The following is a 21,018-nucleotide window of genomic DNA, read 5'->3' as shown; positions in this document are numbered from 1 at the left end:
GACCAGAGTTCTTGGCCTCCCCCAATCAATAGAAATTGCCTAGAGACCAGGTAAGAAATCCAAGCAAGGCTTTATTGGGGCCCCTACTGAAGCAGGGGCCTGAAGTTGGACCATAAAGATGGCAGAGCACTGAAGAATTGATACTTTTGAACTGTGGTGCTGGAAGACTCTTGAGAGTCCCTTGGATAGCAAAGAGATCAAACCAGTCAATCCTAAAGGAAATCAGTCCTGAGTGTTCATTAGAAGGACTGATGCTGAAGCTGAAACTCCAATACCTTGGCCACCTGATGGGAAGGACTGGCTCATTGGAAAAGACCCTGATGCTGGGAAAGATTGAAGGCAGGAGAAGGGGATGACAGAGGATGAGATGGTTGGATGGCATCACCAACTCGATGGACGTGAGTTTGAGTAGGGAGTTGGTGATGGACAGGGAGGCCTGGCGTGCTGCAGTCCATGGGGTCGCAGAGAGGCGGACATGACTTAGAAACTGAACAACAAATGCCACAGGAAGGAGGGAGAACAAATAACAAGGTCCCTTGCTTGCTCATTCCAGGGGAGGGAGGGGAGCCAACTTGTTCCTTATACCAGGTGAGAGTAGGGGTGTCTCCAGGGGTAAGACCAGAGTGGTGGCTTAGGTGGTTTGCCCATCTCTTAGGTGGTATTGTGTGCAGGGGCCCTGCTTTTGCTCCAGGCTCTTCAAAAGTGACAGTTGGGTGGTGGTGTTGGTTTGTGTTTTGTTTTGCCTTTTTTTAACTCTCTTTGTATCTTTTGTCCAGAATGTGTCCTAACCGCTCATGCACACAGTAGTTATTTTTAGTCCCATAAAGTTTCTTTGTATTTTGTTGCTGGAAGAGAGGTGTGTCCAGGTGAAAGCATTACAACTCTGCAGCTCAGGGTCCCAGGTCCCAGCCTGTCTCAGTAGAAAATAGATTAGATTCCCCTGACTTTGCCCTCCTGAGTTGGTTTTAAACTCTTGTCCCATGCCAAAGTCCATGCTTCCTTTATTGCTCATTTATTCATTCATTTAATAACATTTCAGAACTTTCTATAGCCCTGTCTAAGCCAAAGACTCTAAAGAAAACAGGTAGAACAATTAAAATAGGTATCTTGAGGAGACTTTAATAAAGAGACTACTTAAAAGCTCAGTGATGGTGTAGAGAAACCACAAGGATAACTTAGGGGACCAGTGATCCAGCCTTAGGCCTGAGGGGTCGAGGGAGGGAGTAGTTACTATTAATAGGACCTGGAGCAGTGACCTTCAATTGAAGGATTCAGCCAGCCTGCAGCAACCTACAGGGAGGAAGACAGGACAATAGACACCTCAGTTTCTTTCTCTTCCCTCTCTCTGATCTCTTGCCATGTTTCCCATTGGAAGAACTAGAGGTAGATTTACCGTGAGGGTAGTAATTGTTTATCTTCAGCCAGTATCATTTATAGTGGCCCCTTTGAGGCCCTGGTTAGGTCCAGGCAATGTGTACATGTGCAAATGGTTTGGTAAGATTTTCTTTTTTGTTTGTTTTTATTTAAATTTATTTATTTTTAATTGGAGGATAATTGCTTTACAATGTTGTGTTGGTTTCTGCTATACATCAACATGAATCAGCCATAGGTATACATATGTCCCCTCCCTCTCGAACCTCCCACCCCATCCCACTCCTCTAGGTTGTTTGAGCTCCCTGCATCATACAGCAAATTCCCACTGGCTCTCTATATTACACGTGGTAATCTATATGTTTCAATGGTACTCTCTCAGTTTGTCCCAGCCACTCCTTCCCACGCTGTGTTCATAAGTCTGTTCTCTGTGTCTCCACTGATACCCTGCAAATCGGTTGATCAGTGCCATCTTTCTAGAGTCTATATATATGTGTGTGTTCATATGCCTTATTTGTTTTTCTCTTTCTGACTTACTTCACTCTGCAAAATAGTCTCTAGGTTTATCCAAGATTTTCTGCTATTGCTTCACATTCCAATTTACCCTCCATCAAACTTCCCTTGGCTCATGTGGTGCTGGAAATGATCACAGGCATTTGAAGTCTCCAGCTGAGTGGGGGGAGGGGGGAGTTGTAGATACATTTATTTTGTGTTTAGGAGGAAATGTACACCGATTACAATCTCTTCTGTGTTACTGCTAGGCTTTCCAGGCTGAGAATAATAGCTCATTGATGCCCAGGTCACAGGGCGAGCATGCAGGGCTTAGGGATTTATTGGCTTAAGACTGAGAGTACAGTCTTCTAGGGCTGCCATATCAAAGCACCACACACTGGATATCTTAAATCTTAAACAGAAATTTATTTTCTCACAGTTCTGGAGCCTAGAAGTCCAAGATCAAGGTGTCAAAAGTTTTGGTTTCTCCTGAGGTCTCTCTCCTTGACTGGCAGATGGCCGCTTTCTTGCTGTGTCCTCAAATGGCCTTCTGTCTGTGAGCTCACATGCCTCATGTTTCCTCTCTTTTTGTACACTGCAATTTGTCCTAATCGCCTCTTTTTTTCTTTTTTAGGCTGTGCTGGGTCTTCGTTGCTTTGTGAAAACTTTCTCTAGTTGCAGAGAGCGGGGCCACTCCTCATTGCAGAGCACAGGCTCTAGATGGGCTTCAGTAGTTGTGGCTAGTGGGCACTAGAGTTCAGTAGTTGTGACGCACAGGTTTAGTTGCTCCAAGGCATGTGGAGTCTTCCCGGATAAGGGTTCAAACCTGTGTCTCCTGCATCAGCAGGTGGATTCTTATCCATTGGGCCCCGAGGGAACTCCCTCACCTCTTCTAGTCAGACTGGTATAGGGCCAATGCTAATAGATTCATTTTCACTTTATAAAGGTCCTATCTCTGATTACAGTCATATTTTGCAGTACTAGGGTTTAGGACCTTAATGTACGAATTTGGGAAGGACATAATTCAGTCCACAATCATGGAAATTACGATACCTGTTTTTGTCTCTCCTGGCACTGTTAAGAAGACATACATAAGAAATACTGTAAAGGTCTAAGCTATACAATTGTAAAAATCTAAGCTCTAGGAACTGTAAGGAGAAGGAAATGGCAACCCACTCCAGTATTCTTGCCTGGAGAATCCCAGGGGAGCCTGGTGGGCTGCCGTCTAGGGTCGCAGAGTCAGACACAACTGAAGCAACTTAGCAGGAGCAGGAACTGTGAATATTATATTTCATTGTGAAGTACTTTTCACCTGTGACCAGAGGCCTTTATTAGTAATAATTTGCTCTCACAATATCTGATGGTATTGCTATCTATTCCTCTTCTTAAAAGGACAGCAGTACTATAGAATTCCCATCGTAAAGGCTGTATTTTAGCATAATTACCTCTTTACAGATTTTATCTCCAAACATGGTTACATTCTACATACCGTAGGGTTGGTATTTCAAAATATCAATTTTTGGCGGGGAGTCACAATGCAGTCCATAACAGGGGCCAAGGCAAGATTTTGTAATGGGGAAGACTACTTCTCATGTTTCATACAGGGGGAGAGATGAAGCCTAAGAAAAGACTGAGAACAAAGATATGTGACTTGTAGAAGCCTGAGAGACCCTCAGGCTGCCTGCAAGGCCTCAAGCAGCAAGAGAGTGAAGAATCCTTGGCTCTTCTGCTTATGGGGAGTGAGTTCTAGGAGATGCCTTAAATTTCAGGTGTGGAGTATGTGCAGAAGAAGAACTCAGCTGCATGGAGGGATTGTGCATGTTGTTGCGGTTTGCATGTCTCTCTAGACTCTGAGGCTCTTGGGGCCAAGGACTGTAATCTATCCATCTTGGCAACCCCACTGTCTGAAACAATGAAGGAACACAGCAAAGCTTATTAAACGGATTAATGGACCTCTGAACAGAGACCTGGAATGAATGAATGCCTCATTTTCAAACCATCAGTGAACGGGGTCACTTGGCAGATGGATGACTCCAGCAGTTCTATGCCCATCTTTATGTTCTTCTTAAACTTTGGTTCCTATTTCCCCACCTTGTAGTGGGCACATATGTACCCACATGCGTGCGCGCGTGCACACGCACACACACACACACTTGTGCCCTGGTCCTCTCACTAGAGCAAGAAGAGTGGCAGAGTCTCCACAATGGAAGCACACATTTGCTTGTCTAAAGATGTAATATGATGGCGTGCTCAGTCATGTCCAATTCTTTGCAACCCTACGGACTGTAACCGCCAGGCTCCTCTGTCCATGGGGATTCTCCTGGCAGGAATACTGAAGTGGGTTGCCATTTTCTTCTCTAGGGGATCTTCCTGACCCTGGGATCAAACCCTTCACTGGCAGGCAGATTCTTTACCACTGAGCCACCTGGGAAGCCAAAGACAAACGAGAAAAAGTACAGAGTCTGAATCTGCTTCTGTCTCAGCCTCCTGGCCTGGGGTTGAAGCCCTCAATTAGAGATATAAGAGCCAGAAGCAAATGAAATAACTTTCAGGAGGGACCTTTGAGATTCTGAGTATAGGCTGGCCTGCTTTGTATCACAGGTGGTAGGGAGACACACAGTGCCGGGGAAAGACCACTCCTCCCATTATCTGCATGGCCCTGGGCAGCTTGAGGACCTTGGCAGGGGCCAGGTGGAAGCAGGTATTAGGCTCTCTCTCTCCCCTTTCATGGGCAGGGGGCGTTGAGAAGCTGGAGAAGAGGGACACAGCAGATCCTCTATGGTGACTGCCACTGGGAGTGTCGCTTATGGCCAATGTTAAGGTGCCAACTGGGGACTCACAGAAATAACTGGATTGTAATGGGATTCTGCCTAAGATTAGATGGGCTAAAGGGACCCTGTATGGGTCTCCAACAATAAAAGGCCCTGAACAAGTCTGTTCTCTTTACCCAGGTTTAAAGGGCTGGAAGAAACCTTTGTGTCATATCTTAGATTTCACATGTAAGTGATATCATGTGGTATTTGTCTCTTTTTGACTTACTTCAATTAGTGTGATAATCTTTAGTTGTATCTATGTGCTGCAAATGGCATTTTTCTTTTTCATGGCTGAGTAGTATTCCATTGTGTCTATGTACCATATCTTTTTTATCCATTTATCTGTCAATGGACATTTGGGTTGTTTCCATATCTTGGCTATTGTAAATAGTGGTGTTATGAACAAAGGAGGCATGTATCTTTTTGAATTACATGTATTTTTTTGAAAAATCCCTGACCAACAATTACTTGGGGTAATAGACCAATTAATCAAGTTACAAAATTGACAAAAGGGATGGAGTCAATTTTGGCTCAACCTTTCTCCGGGACCCCAAAGTATTTTATACAAAGATGGATACAATGGCTGGGAGATAAAAGGGAAAATTTCTGGGATTCCTTGTAAGAATAAATCTTATTGACACAATCTTAATGGAGGCTAAATTTAAATGTATAAGAGTTGATAAAATTGAAATGAAAGGTTATAAAATTTGGTATATTTGAACAGGCTTTATATAAGGTGATTCCATCTCTTTTGCCTGATTGTATTGTGGGATAGACACTGTAACTCAATGGGGAATGCTTCCCTTGCCTGGTATTATAAGACAGGCCATATAAATTAATATAATATAACATAATATAATTGAACACACTGGAAAAAACTAATAGGATTACCTAAGCTCACACAATATAGAATAAACACTGGGAGCTAATATTCAGTTGCTAATAAAAATAATAATGGAGATTTTTTTACCTCCAGGGTAAATTGCTCTGGGTTTAACTTGTACCCTCAGAAAAATGTATATGGCCATCATTAAAAAGTCTACAATAAAGAATGCTGGAAAAGGTATGGAGAAAAGAGAACTTGTTGCTGGAAATGTAAATTGGTGCAGCCACTATGGAAAACAGTATAGAGTTTCCTCAAAAAACTAAAAACTAGAGTTGTCCTATGATCCAGCAATTGACTTCTGGGCATATATCCAGAGAAAACTATAATTCAAAAAGATACATGAACTCCTATGTTCATAACAGCACTATTTACAACAGTCAAGATATGGAAACAACCCAAATGTTCATTAACAGATGAATGGGTAAAGAGGACATGGTCCATAGACACAATGGAATACTATTCCACTGTAAAAAAAGAACAAAATAATGCCATTTGCAGCCCATGGATACAACTAGAGATTATCATCCTAAAGTAAGTCAAAAAGAGAAAGACAAATACTGTATGATATCACTTATACATGAAATCGGGCTTCCCAGGTGATTCAGTGGTAAAGAACTCCCCACCAACATAGGAGACATAAGAGAAACCTATTCAATTCGGGAAGATCCCCTGGAGAAGGGCATAGCAAGCCACTCCAGTATTCTTCCCTGGAGGATTCCATGGACAGAGGAGCCTGGCAGGCTACAAACACGACTGAAGCAATTTAGCATATGTGGAATCAAAGATATGACAGAAATGAACATATTCAGTTCAGTTCAGTCACTCAGTCATGTCCAACTCTTTGCAACCCCAAGGACTGCAGCAGGCCAGGCTTCCCTGTCCATCACCAACTCCTGTAGCTTGCTCAAACTCATGTCCATTGAGTCAGTGATGCCATCCAACCATCTCATCCTCTGTCATCCCCTTCTCCTCCCGCCTTCAATCTTTCCCAGCATCAGGGTCTTTTCCAAGGAGTCCATTCCTCGCATGAGGTAGCCAAAGTATTGGAGTTTCAGCTTCAACATCAGTCCTTCCAGTGAATATTCAAGGCTGATTTCCTTTAGGATGGACTGGTTGGATCTCCTTGCAGTCCAAGGGACTCTCAAGAGTCTTCTCCAGCACCATAGTTCAAAAGCATCAATTCTTCGGTGCTCAGATATTAATGAACTTATTGCTGCTGAGTCACTTCAGTCGTATCCGACTCTGTGCAACCCCATAGACGGCAGTCCACCAGGATGCCCCGTCCCTGGGATTCTCCAGGCAAGAACACTGGAGTGGGTTGCCATTTCCTTCTCCAATGCATGAAAGTGAAAAGTGAAAGTGAAGTCGCTCAGTCATGTCCGACCCTCAGCGACCCCATGGACTTCAGCCTTCCAGGTTCCTCCATCCATGGGATTTTCCAGGCAAGAGTACTGGAGTGGGGTGCCATTGCCTTCTCCAAATGAACTTATTAATATCTATTAAACAGACTCACAGATACAGAGAACAGACTCATGGTTGCTGGGGTGAGGGAATGGATGGATTGGGAGTTTGGGATTACCAGGTGCCAACTAGTATATATACAATGGATAAATAACAAGGTCCTACTGTATAGCACAGGGAACTATATTCAATATCCTGTAATAAACCATAATAGAAAAGAATATATATATGTATAACTGAATTATTTTTCTGTACAGCAGAAATTAACACTAAATCAACTGTACTTCAATAAATTTTTTTTAAAAAAGTGCCTTTGTTGAATGCCTTGTGCAAACATTCAAATACATGATAAATTGAACCCTGAGGTTCTAGAACATAGAACTTTCGGGTCTTAGTTTAGTTGGAAATCTCACTGATATAAAACAATAAATTCAAGCAAATGTGGTTGGGCAAATCGATCTTTTGAAATCATTTATCATTTAAGCAAGAGAGTAGTTCTTTAAGGAATTAAGAGTAACTGTCTTTGTCTTGCAAATCTCTACAAATCAGAAATGTAAATACAGCCCACAATGACTTGAGGCTGAGCCAAAGCAGCTCGATCTAGGAGAACACCTGAAATAAAAAAAAAAAAAAAAAAAAAAAAAAGGAGGGGGGATGGAGGTGGGGAGAAGCCTTTTAAAACTCAAACTTCTGGAAAGGCTCTCTCGCCCAAAATCTAATTCACAGCCTCCTTAAAATTTATCAAGGACAAATACAAATCTCATGAGTTTTTCCCACAAATAGTAAAGCCTTAGTCATCTGAGCAAATAAATTGGACTTAATCCAACTATAATTTATAAACTGGTCAATTTATATTATAATATCTGATTCACGATACAGGCAGAAAGGGTAGGAGGAGTCCCCAAAGGAAGAAAATAAGGCATAGACTTAAGCCATTTTGTGATCCAAGCCTGGTCACAAGGCTTGCCTTGCTGAAGAATAGTCTCAGTAGTTAATAGTTTTAAAGGAACAAAAGCACGAAAGAACAAATAGCTATTACCAGTCAGGAGAAATGACTTAATCATATCAAGACAATAAAGATTCCCAGCTCTGTTTGAAAGATAAAGATTAACCTGAAGCACATTCTTGAGCTGTTTTCCTGCAGCATCCAAGCCCCCTCAAGCATTTAACCCCAGACTAACCAAAACCTTAAGAAACGGTGATACCGACCTTTACTGACCCTGGTCACTTCAGTCGACTAGAGCCTGGACTCTGTTCACCTTTGCTCCAATTCTGTGCCAAATTTTCCTCTGCTCAAGTACTCTCATGAATATGCATACACCACTCAAGCCCCTTCATGAATATGCATACACCCTTAGCTTAAAACTCCAATTTTGCTGTTCAGGGAGGCACTGCTTTGGGAAATATTCTCGGTGTTTTCTTTACTTGTTGCAGATAATAAAATTCTTCCTTCTCCAGCTTTTTGACTTGGTTGTGTTTTTTGCTCAACACCCAACAAGAGGTGAACCCAGTTTGGGGATAACAATGACTGAGTTTTAAAGTGAAGGCATGACATTCTCTAGTTAGGCCTGTTTATTTGTCCCTGTGTACATTATATATATGATAGATCTCGGTTAATAAAAATGTTCGGTGCCAAATTGAAACCTTTTCTATAAAAAAACATGTTTTTTAGAAATCATAAACAACATTTATAAGTTTGCCAACGTACAGAATGCAACTGTAAAAGGCAGTTCATAGTTGCTTACTTCTTAGTTTTCACTATAAATTAAAGTTTTTAAGGGTTAAGAATTCTAATTAATATATGTAATTAAAACTACTAAAATTAATAAGAAAGACATCTTTGAATGAAATTAAAAAAAAGAAAAACTCACAGGGAATGAAAATACATTTTGTTAATTAAGAACAAAGAAACTAATTTTGTCCTGGAGAGAGAGAAAGAAAGAAAAAGCACAAGACAAAGCCTGAAAGTAAAAAGGAAATTATAGAAGTTTTGTAGGAAAGAAACCCTGAAAAATGAGTTTTGAACATGGTCAGCACTGGCTATGATTAAAATAAAATTTAATTGAGTAAATGAATTTTAATATTTATAGTAAAGCGGGTACAAAAGTAGAATTTAGTTTTCTGTGTTAAGAGAACAAAGTTTTCATGGAATATCAATCTGCTTTTAAAAACAGATTGTAAATTTTCTTTACCTCCTCTTAAATAATCCATTGCAACTTTCTGTGCCTTTAAAAGGTTTTATTGTCACTTTGAATTAATAAGTATTGTTTCACAGTGACCTATGATCCTTTTTGACCAAATATTCTAAAACTTTTTGATACCTTAGACAAACTTCCCCAAGTCAAATTGTAAATGAAATTTTTTTTGACCTCTAGCTAACTTTGAGATATTTCGAAGGGCTCCTAAGACATCTCAAAGAGAAACATTAAACTAACTAGATTAATTTGGTGTGTTAGATTGCATGGGAGACATTGTCAAATAAATGGTATAAGCTTTCTCACATGCGTGCTCAGTCACTTCAGTCGTGTTGGACTCTTTGCAACCCTATGAACCATAGCTAACTAGGCTCCTCAGTCCACGGGATTCTCCAGGCAAGAGTACTTAGTGGGTTGCCATATTCTCCCCCAGAGGATCTTCCCCACCCAGGGATTGAACCTCTGGTCTCCTGTATTACAGAAGGGTTCTTTACTACTGAGCCACTGGGGAAACCCATAAACCTTCTTAGATTATATTATATAGGTAAATGCCATTGATAGAGACATTCCAAATAATTGCATGGAATTCCTAAAACTCTGTTTTGTCCTGGTGTAATGTCATCTGTTGTAATTCTAGTTATTATCTTAAAATGTTGTATGTCATGGAAATAACCACATTTATTGTCAATTGCATTGTAATCAGATCTTTATGCCATTTCAAGCCTTCTGTCACTTATAGACAATCATTATTTTACTCTGATGCTTTTACAAAATAAAGATCTTCAAGAAGATTCATAAAAAAGACTTTTTGATGACTTAGAACATACCACTGAACTGGGTAAGAAATTGCAAAACTAATAGAAAATCTGATGGTTTCACCCACATCAATAGAAATCAATTACATGGGACTGAATGAGATGATAAATATGATTTATAATTTTGTAAACTTTTGTCTGAAATTTGACAGGCCTTTATTTCTTTTTTCTTTTTCCATAAAACATTTACTGTATACTATGACCTACAACCAACTGATAAAGTATACCTTTATAAATAAAAATGAAACATTTGTCTTTTTCTCTCTACCTGATCCATCCAGAATTTGGCTTCTCCAGCTGGCTTTCCTCTGGACTTGATGGCTTATTGTGACCAGATTACAACTAGCCATACTAATCATTTTTTAAGTTGTTCTCTTAAATAACAATTAGTTATTTTCAAATGGTTTATGCCTTGTCTCTCTCTGAGTACTATGACCTTATTAATATTACTAGCTATATTACTTATAACCAGTCTATTTTATAAGACTATTGTCTCTTGCATAAGCCAATGTGTAACCAAGCCTCAGACAAAATTAATGATGGCTAAACATCTTGAGGCAATTGATCATGTATCAGATCAGATCAGTCGCTCAGTCATGTCCGACTCTTTGTGATCCCATGAATCACAGCACGCCAGGCCTCCCTGTTCATCACCAACTCCCGGAGTTCACTCAGACTCACGTCCATCAAGTCAGTGATGCCATCCAGCCATCTCATCCTCTGTCGTCCCCTTCTCCTCCTGCCCCCAATCCCTCCCAGCATCAGAGTCTTTTCCAATGAGTCAACTCTTCGCATGAGGTGGCCAAAGTACTGGAGTTTCAGCTTCAGCATCATTCCTTCCAAAGAAATCCCAGGGCTGATCTCCTTCAGAATGGACTGGTTGGATCTCCTTGCAGTCCAAGGGACTCTCAAGAGTCTTCCCCAACACCACAGTTCAAAAGCATCAATTCTTTGGTGCTCAGCCTTCTTCACAGTCCAACTCTCACATCCATACATGACCACAGGAAAAACCATAGCCTTGACTAGATGAACCTTTGTTGGCAAAGTAATGTCTCTGCTTTTCAATATGCTATCTAGGTTGGTCATAACTTTCCTTCCAAGGAGTAAGTGTCTTTTAATTTCATGGCTGCAGTCACCATCTGTAGTGATTTTGGAGCCCAGAAAAATAAAGTCTGACACTGTTTCCACTGTTTCCCCATCTATTTCCCATGAAGTGGTAGGACCAGATGCCATGATCTTCGTTTTCTGAATGTTGAGCTTTAAGCCAACTTTTTCACTCTCCACTTTCACCTTCATCAAGAGGCTTTTGAGTTCCTCTTCACTTTCTGCCATAAGGGTGGTGTCATCTGCATATCTGAGGTTATTGATATTTCTCCCGGCAATCTTGATTCCAGCTTGTGTTTCTTCCAGTCCAGCGTTTCTCATGAGGTACTCTGCATAGAAGTTAAATAAACAGGGTGACAATATACAGCCTTGACGAACTCCTTTTCCTATTTGGAACCGGTCTGTTGTTCCATGTCCAGTTCTAACTGTTGCTTCCTGACCTGCACACAAATTTCTCAAGAGGCAGATCAGGTGGTCTGGTATTCCCATCTCTTTCAGAATTTTCCACAGTTTATTGTGATCCACACAGTCAAAGGCTTTGGCATAGTCAATAAAGCAGAAATAGATGTTTTTCTGGAACTCTCTTGCTTTTTCCATGACCCAGAAGATGTTGGCAATTTGATCTCTGGTTCCTCTGCCTTTTCTAAAACCAGCTTGAACATCAGGAAGTTCACGGTTCACATATTGCTGAAGCCTGGCTTGAAGAATTTTGAGCATTACTTTACTAGCATGTGAGATGAGTGCAATTGTGCGGTAGTTTGAGCATTCTTTGCAACTCTATATAAAATAATTGTAATAATACAATTCTAGATATGGTAGCTCAGTCGGTAAAGAATCTGCCTGCAGTGCAGGAGACCTGAGTTCAATCTTTGGTTTGGGAAGATCCCCTGGAGAAGGAAATGGCAACCCACTCCAGTATCATTGCCTGGAAAATCCCAAGGACAGAGGACCCTGGTGGGCTGCAGTCCATGGGTTCACAAAGAGTTGGGCACGACTGAGTGACTAACACTCACTCACTCAGATATGGTAGCAAGGGAAAACATTTCCTGGATCTTAATAGACAAGACAAACAATCCAGAGAATTTTAGGTTACCAACAGGGTCCAATCCATGAATAGCACACAGAGTGGTCCAACAACCTCTCATTCTTGTCTAACCTAAGAATGAAAATCAAGTATCAGCCATGGCAGTTGCTCCCCAACAGTGCACACTGAGAGGAATTCAGGCTGGGGAGAAATGGGATACTGGCCCTAGATAGTTAAGATGCATATTTAAGGAATATGCAACAAACCCAGACTCTTGCAGCTTCCCATACATAGAAAAACATTAATTCAAGATGTCGGTTTTTGCAACTAGTAGTAATCTATTAATGTTCAACTATTTGACTTAAAAAAACAAAACAAAACAAAAAAACTCCTATATATGCTGGCTACTCCCTTACTTCTTCAGAGCAGTTCCTCAGAGCTAAATGAGAGGCTCTAAGGCTATAGCCCTCAGTCGCTTCATTTGTGTCCGACTCTGTGCAACCCCATAGACGGCAGCGCACCAGGCTCCCCCATCCCTGGCATTCTCCAGGCAAGAACACTGGAGTGGGTTGCCATTTCCTTCTCCAATGCATGAAAGTGAAAAGTCAAAGTGAAGTCCCTCAATGGTGTCCGACTTGTAGCAACCCCATGGACTGCAGCCTACCAGGCCCCTCTGTCCATGGGATTTTCCAGGCAAGAGTACTGGAGTGGGTTGCCATTGCCTTCTCCGAGGTTATAGCCCTCAGTAAAGTCCCAAATAAAGTTTAACTGGCAACTTTTATTTTGTGTATTTTTCTTCATTCAACAATCACTACTATTTTGAAGTCTCTGGTATAGCATTATAACCAATGTTGTTTTTGTTTAGGTGCTAAGTCACGTCCAACTCTTTTGTGACCACAGGAACCACCAGGCTCCTCTGTCCATGGGATTTCCCAGGCAAGAACACTGGAGTGGGTTGCCATTTCCTTCTTTAGGGGACTTTCCTGACTCAGGGATCAAACCCACTTGGCAGGTGGATTCTTTACCACTGAGCCACCTGGGAACCTCATTAAAACTAATATTTCCGACTAAAAGCTTCAGTCAATCAGACTCAATAGAAAATAGAAATTTATTTATTTATTCAATGTCCTTAACATTGAAGATCTAGGAGAAGTCATTCTAAGTAGTCCCACAACACCATCTAGATTATTAAGGAAGGTTATTGTTGAGGATGAGATGGCTGGATAGCATCATAGATGCAATGGACATGAGCTTGGGCAAACTTCTGGAGATGGTGAGGGACAGGGAAACTTGGAGTGCTGCGGTCTATGGGGTCGTGAAGATTCAGACACGACTGTGAGACTGAACAACAATTGTTGATGAACAGTGAAATCTCTTTACTTAGTTTCAGAGATCTGATGAAATGATTTCTTTAATCTTTTGTTTTCTTTCTGTTTTTGAGTCTCTTTAGAATCCCAAGTTCAAACAGGAGAGAGGGGTCAACCAGTAAACTGCCTCTGGGTATTCAATGAACTCTGGAAAGATACAGACCTACTCAGGGTACCCAAGACTTTTACAAACATATCATGATAAATATGATGTGAAACTATTATCAGTTCAGTTCAGTTCAGTTGCTCAGTCGTGTCCGACTCTTTGCAACCCCATGAATCGCAGCACGCCAGGCCTCCCTGTCCATCACCAACTCCCGGAGTTCACTCAGACTCACGTCCATCGAGTCAGTGATGCCATCCAGCCATCTCATCCTCTGTCGTCCCCTTCTCCTCCTGCCCCCAATCCCTCCCAGCATCAGAGTCTTTTCCAGTGAGTCAACTCTTCGCATCAGGTGGCCAAAGTACTGGAGTTTCAGCTTTAGCATCATTCCTTCCAAAGAAATCCCAGGGCTGATCTCCTTCAGAATGGACTGGTTGGATCTCCTTGCTGCTGTCATTTATTGAGATCATCCTACGTACAGATATTGTGCTAAATGCTTTTGAATAATATCTCACTTAATCCCTAAACATCCCTGGGCTCATATTATTATGTCTTATTTAAAAAAAAAAAAAACTGAAGGACTTCCTTGGTGGTCAGGGGTTAAGAATCCACCTTCCAATGCAGGGGATGTGGGTTTGGCAGCTAAGATCCCACACGCCATGGGGCAAATAAGCCCACAAGCAACAAACACGTGACACAGCCAAATAAATAAATATTTCTTTAAAAAAGAAGGAAAAAAATCTTAAAAAAGAAAGAAAAACAAAAAAACGGAGGCTCAGATAAGTGAAGTAACTTACTAAAGGTCGTTCTGAATGGATCTGCCTCCAAAATCATGTTTCTAAAAAGTTTTAGAGCCGGTGTTGACCCAGGGGCAGCCCTCACCTAATACAGAATCAAAAGGCCTGACTAAGTAGAAAAACTGAATCAGCTTTTGCCCATGTTCAAACCCCATCCTCGAATTGCCTCTTGGAATTTGGCTTACAGGGAAAAACAAACAGCCGTGTCCCATTTTGTGCTGAAATACAATTGAAATGGCTCATTGTTTTCTTTACTCTGAGTCCCCTATGAGCCAACAAATTGTCAGCATACAAATTGAAAGCAGTTCTAACACAGTGCCTGCTGAGTGTGTGATAATAAGATGCAATGGAAGCCGGGTAGGAAGGGTTTAGGGGGCAGTCTTGTTATCTTGATTGTCAAGAATAACAGTGAGTTCACGTAAGGACATTGCCTTGCTCAAAATTCAGCATTTGATTTTGTTTCAGAAGCTTTGAATTATTTATTTTACTCCCTGGTGATTTACCATTTGCTTTTTTAAAATATAAGAATATTTATAATTTAGGTATTATTACATTAAATATTTAAAATATTAGATATTTTAAGGAATTCCCTGGTGGACTAGTGGTTAGGAGTCCACGCTTGCACTGCTGAGGGCCTGGGTTCAGTCCTTGGTCAGGGAACTAGGATCCCACAAGCTGTGTGGTGTGGCCAAAAAATAAATAAAAATTTTAAAATAAAATATTAAATATTTTGATGTAGAATTCACTGGACTTTGCTATCACTGTTTAGCATCCTTATACTTCAGCCACCTGATGCAAAGAACTGACTCATTGGAAAAGACCCTGATGCTGGGAAAGATCGAAGGCAGGAGGAGAAGGGGACGACAGAGGATGAGATGGTTGGATGGCATCACGGACTCAATGGACATGAGTTTGAGCAAGCTCCAGGAGTTGGTGATGGACAGGGAAGCCTGGCCTGCTGCAGTCCATGGTGTTGGAAAGAGTCAGTCATGACTGAGAGACTGAACTGAACTGATACTTCAGATGGGATTCTCTGGTAGCTCAGATGATAAAGAATCTGACTGCAATGCAGGAGACTCCAGTTAGGTTCCTGCTACGTCTTTCCTGGTGGCTCAGATGGTAAAGAGTCTGCTTGCAATTCAGGAGACCCAAGTTTGAACGGGAAAATATGTGTAATTGTAGTTCTTTTTGACCAAAGTAACTTTTTCTTTTCAGTCTACGTATTTTTTTGTTTACTTATTTTTGGCCGCACTGGGTCTTCGTTGCTTTCTGTGGGCTTTCTCTAGTTGTAGTGAGCAGGGACTACTCTTCGTTGCCATGTGTGGGCTTCTCATTGCAGCAACTTCTGCTGTTGCAGAGCACAGGCAGCACAGGTTCTAGGCACACAGGCTTCACTAGTTGCAGCACAAGGGTTCAGTAATTGTGACTCGGGCTTTAGTTGCTCTTTGGCATGTGGAATCTTCCTGGACCAGGGATTGAACTCATGTCCTCTGCACTGGCAGGTAGATTCTTATCCACTGTACCACCAAGGAATCCCTGATCAAGTAACTATTACTATTAAAGCTCGTTATGTCTCCTTATCTCTCCTCTGCCATGTTCCTACTGTGAATGCTGGAGCACCTTGAAAACCAAAGCATAGACCAGTATCACTACCAGGTAAAGCCAGCTCCATTTATTCAAACATTATCAGTCCAAATGTCAGCTTTGGGGCCTGGGAGGACCTTGACTGTATGTTTTCTTGATGTTAAAGTTTAAAGCAGCTACTTTTGTGCCATCTTAAGTTCATCATGAGCATCTTAAGTACATAATGAGAAATGATGGCCTGGAGGAAGCACAAGCTGGAATCAAGATTGCCAGGAGAAATATTAATAACCTCAGATATGCAGATGACACCACCCTTATGGCAGAAAGGGAAGAAGAAATAAAGAGCCTGTTGATGAAAGTGAAAGAAGAGGGTGAAAAAGTTGGCTTAAAGCTCAACATTCAGAAAACTAAGATCATGGTATCCGGTCCCATTACTTCATGGCAAATAGATGGGGAAATAGTGTAAATAGTAGCTGAATTTATTTTTCTGGGCTCCAAAATCACTGCAGATGGTGACTGCAGCCATGAAATTAAAAGATGCTTACTCCTTAGAAGGAAAGTTATGACCAACCTAGACAGCATATTCGGAGAAGGCAATAGCACCCCACTCCAGTACTCTTGCCTGGAAAATCCCATGGATGGAGGAGCCTGGTAGGCTGTAGTCCATGGGGTCGCTACAAGTCGGACACGGCTAAGCGACTTCACTTTCACTTTTTGCTTTCATGCATTGGAGAAGGAAATGGCAACCCACTCCAGTGTTCTTGCCTGGAGAATCCCAGGCATGGGGGAGCCTGGTGGGCTGCCATCTGTGGGGTCGCACAGAGTCGGACACGACTGAAGTGACTTAGCAGCAGCAGACAGCATATTAAAAAGCAGAGACATTACTTTGCCAACAAAAGTCCGTCTAGTCAAGGCTGTGGCTTTTCCAGTGGTGAGCGCTGAAGAATTGATGCTTTTGAACTGTGGTGTTGGAGAAGACTCTTGAGAGTCCCTTGGACTGCAAGGAGATCCAAGCAGTCCATCCCTAAGGAGATCAGTCCTGGGTGTTCATTGGAAGGACTGATGTTGAAGCTGAAACTCCAATACTTTGGCCACCTGATGCAGAGAGCTGACTCATTTGAAAAGACCCTGATGCTGGGAAAGATTGAGGGCAGGAGGAGAAGGGGACGACAGAGGATGAGATGGTTGGATGGCATCACTGACTCGATGGACGTGGGTTTGGGTGAACTCCAGGAGTTGGTGATGGACAGGAAGGCTTGGTTGGCTGTGGTTCATGGGGTCGCAAAGAGTCGGACATGACTGAGCGATTGAGCTGAACTGAACTGAAGTCCACTTACCCCTTTCCCACATAGCCTCGTTCTACAAAGCATGAATAAAATAAAAACTCACTATGGTTGTTCTCCATCAATTTGATTTCAATTAAAATAGTGGAATTGTTTAGTCACCCAGGAGAACAGAACAGTGAATAGTGTTAATCTTACAGGGAATAAAGCCAAATAAAAAAAGAAAACAAAAGCATGCCATCACCAATTACTGAAATGCTACCCTCCAGAATGATTTCACCAAGGGGCATATCTTGTCTTTAAATTCAATTATGGAAGCAAATTCACCAATTCAATAATTTTTACTAAGTCTCTCTCCCAACTGAGCATTGTGCTATGCATCCAGGATTAAAATGCAAACTAATAAAAGCATGGGTTCCCCAGGTCAGTTCAGTTCAGTCACTCAGTTGTGTCCGACTCTTTGCAACCCCATGAATCGCAGCACACCAGGCCTCCCTGTCCATCACCAACTCCCGGAGTTCAATCAAACTCATGTCTATCAAGTTGGTATGCCATCCAGCCATCTCATCCTCTGTTGTCCCCTTCTCCTCCTGCCCCCAATCCCTCCCAGCATCAGAGTCTTTTCCAGTGAGTCAACTCTTCGCATCAGGTGGCCAAAATATTGGAGTTTCAGCTTCAGCATCAGTCCTTCCAATGAACATCCAGGACTGATCTCCTTTAGATCCTGGATCTAAAGGAAATCAATCCTGGATCACTCCTTTGGACTGATTCAACCATGGACTGGTTGGATCTCCTTGCAGTCCAAGGGACTCTCAAGAGTCTTCTCCAACACCACAGTTCAAAAGCATCAATTCTTCAGTGCTCAGCCTTCTTCACAGTCCAACTCTCACATCCATACATGACCACTGGAAAAACCATAGCCTTGACTAGATGGACCTTTGTTGGCAAAGTAATGTCTCTGGTTTCTCCGGTGGCTCAGTGGTAAAGAATCCTGCCAATGCAGGAGACACAGGAGACACGGGTTTGATCCCTGGATCAGGAAGAATAAGAAATAACAACCCACTTCAGTATTCTTGCCTGGGAAATCCCATGGACAGAGGAGTCTGGCTGGTCACACTCCATGTGATTGCAAAGAGTCAGACATGACTGAGTGACTGAGCTCACATACAATAAATGCATACATAAGAAAAAGTCATGCTGTCCTAGATTCAAAGATCTCAAAGTCTTGCAGGAGAAAGTGACCTGCAGATGGTGCCCCCACGCCCATTGATGACTACCATAACCATGGGTGTGGACACAGTGCTACAGGAACACTGATATGAGGGAAGATATCCTATGTGCCTGAGATTGGTCAGAAAAGGTTTCATAACAGAGAAGAGCTTTTAGTTGATGGACACTGAGGGGTTTGCAGCAGCAAATGCTGGGGGCCCATGGGATGGTAGATAAGGAAAGACTTCCAGGCAGAAGGAGCCATATGAACAGAGGCACACATGTAGGATAGGAGCGGGGTTGTGTATGACTCTGCCCATGGCAATACTGGTGGGTAATACAGAAATATGACAGTGGTTGCCTCTTGGCTCTGGGATTAGAAGTAAATCAATTTCAACTTCACCACTCTGGTTTTTTTCCCCTAAAATTTGTACAAATAGACATATTTTTTAATAAGGACAAGTAACTTTAAAAAGTGCATGGCATGTTGGAGAATATCGCTAGGAAGTGAAGAGAGATGGAGATGCTGAGGGTGGCCAGTGAGCCCGAAAAAAGCTTTGGTTCGGAGGGTCCCAGATCCCCACTGAGTTAAGAAGATTGACCTATATCTGTGAGTGTGAGTCCCTACATGCTCAGTTGCTTCAGTAGAGGCTGACTCTTTGTAACCCCATGGACTATAGCCCGCCAGGGTTCTCTGTTGATGGGATTCTCCAGGCAAGAATACTGCAGTGGGTTGCCATGCCCTCCCCGAAGAAATCTTCTCTAGCCAGGGATCGAACCCAAGTCTCCTGCACCTCTTGCATTGCAGGCAGATTCTTTACTGCTGACCTACTGGGGAAGACCATATCTGTCAGCAGAAGTTCTCAACCCTGGCTGAGGAGCTTGAACACTACTGATGCCCAGGCCACATCCAGATTAACAAGCAAAGAATCTCAGAAAGCGGGCTTCGGGTCCCAGAAAAATGGGATGGATACAGCCAGACACGGTTGCTCTAGAATGAGTGTGTTCCAGTGGGGAGAAGCTGGAGGTGAGGAGAGGCGCTATGAGACAAGGAGGAAGAGGAAAAGGACTGAGGAGGGCAGTGACCGACAGCATCTCAGGGTAGGAGAGGGAGGAATATGACAGATGAAAGAAAAGAAAAGGACATTTCTGGCAGGAAATGATGCAGGAGGGCCTGGAGCATTTGGATGGATGTAGGAAGCAATGTTGGGACCAGAACAAGGTGCAGAGAGGAGATGAGAATGTCCCCATTCTCATGTTGGTGACAGTAGGTTTAATTTATTTTAAAATATCATTATAGTTAAACCCTTGGCTTCTTATGCCATAGAATGCAATTTTGTGACCACACATCAGTTATGTCCATGACTATCAAGTTATTATTGATTTTTCAATCAACTTCATCTTTAAAGTTTTAGATATATGTATTCTGTGGTTAGTTCTAATTGACCAATGCTTCTAAGCTATGATTAGCTTTATTATGAATAATAACATTACCATTTTAAACTCTAGAGTCTGTTGGTCCAGAGTAGGGTTACACAGCCTCAGCACTGTTGACTTTTTGTGCTGGATCTTTCTCTCTTGGTGGGGAAGGGCTGCCCTGGGTAGTGTAAGGATGTTGAGCAGCCCCCCCAGGCTCCACCCATTAGGTGCCAGTAAGATCCTCCAATCCTCACCATCCCCAGGTGTGGCAACTAAAACTGTCTCCAGTCATTGCCAAACACCCATTAAGGAATAAAATCCCCACCTCCCCCTCTCCAAAGTGAGAATCCCTGGTCTAGAGTCTAATTCTAAACCAATTCTCAAACCCTGTGTGTGTGTGTCTCACACACACACACACACACACACACACACACACACACACACACACACACACACGGTCCCCAGGGACCGTGTTAAAAGGCAAGTTCTGATTTTGTGGTTCTGGGGTAGGGAACATGAAATTTTGCATTTGTAACAAGCTTTAAGGTGATGTTACTCTATAAACAAGTCTTTTGAGTAGCCAAGCTCTAGACATTACATGCAATAAGTGCTAAAGTAAGTGCAAATTTCAGTGGGAACGAGAAACATGTCTACTGCAGCTCTCCATGAATGCATTTGAGAACTGATCAAAACCTCTGAATATTTACAGAATCACTTAATACTATTTTATAGAATTCATGGGTATGAGGACCCACAAATACAATGAAGCTATAGCCTTAAAAGCCTGCCACCTGCCATAACTGTCTATAAGACTATTCACCTGGAAAGCTTTTTCTTTAATTACCATGTTGTTAATCCTCTCCATCTGCAAGAAGTGCTATTATAATTTGATCTTTATTGAAAGCAAATGTTTCCATTTGTTCATGCGATAGATACTCTTATTCTAATCACACTCCTTTATCTAATCAAAGACCAATTTTGGATCCTGAGTAACATGCTGGTCCTTTAAATGACCCAGGAGTCTATCTTAGTGCTGACGTGTATCCAAGTTGTCCGCCCAGATGGGCCTCACATGATGGAAGAGATGTGAGTCGG

The sequence above is a fragment of the Bubalus bubalis genome, chromosome 2 (genome assembly GCF_019923935.1).
Source record: "Bubalus bubalis isolate 160015118507 breed Murrah chromosome 2, NDDB_SH_1, whole genome shotgun sequence".
NCBI lineage: Eukaryota > Metazoa > Chordata > Mammalia > Artiodactyla > Bovidae > Bubalus > Bubalus bubalis.
Note: the sequence above shows the minus strand (reverse complement) of the source record.